The sequence below is a fragment of the Coffea eugenioides genome, unplaced genomic scaffold, assembly GCF_003713205.1.
Source record: "Coffea eugenioides isolate CCC68of unplaced genomic scaffold, Ceug_1.0 ScVebR1_120;HRSCAF=521, whole genome shotgun sequence".
NCBI classification, from domain to species: domain Eukaryota; kingdom Viridiplantae; phylum Streptophyta; class Magnoliopsida; order Gentianales; family Rubiaceae; genus Coffea; species Coffea eugenioides.
Window position 1 is genome coordinate 16,630 of NW_020861596.1, and position 571 is coordinate 17,200.

Sequence of the window (571 nt, forward strand, 5' to 3'; positions counted from 1 at the left end):
TCGTAAACCCCACATTGGGGTAAATTGAGTTTTGAAAAAGGAGGGAAAAGGAAAACCCCAAATTGGGGCAAAATTAATTTTTTAAGACAGGCCGAAAGAAAAAAATGAAAGAAAAGAAAATCTCGGTGAATGAAACGACCGAAGGCCAGAAAAGAGAAGAAAGAAAAGAAAAGGAGAAAAATGAGAGAGAAAAAGAGCCTCAATTGAGAATAAACTGGGGCAAGTTATGATTTAACCCTAAAAAAGGGTTGATATAATAATGCGATCTCAAATCATTTAAATCACTTTTGAAAATCCGCTTTCAAACCTTAACTTTTCTAAGCACCCCACCAGACCCCATTACAAAGCCGAAAGTCCTGACTTCCATTCTTTGCAATATCTCTGTTAAGAAACTTTCTAATTAATTGGCAAGTGATGCGCATATACCGATGCTAGGAAATTGTTTAGATATATTTCTGAATTGATTAGTTGTGAAGTTGACATTACTCATCGTCTGAAAATCCGCCAGGGCACCTTTGAGAAGAAAAGAAAAGGAAAAAGCAAAAAATAATTGCAAAGGAAATGGAAAAGA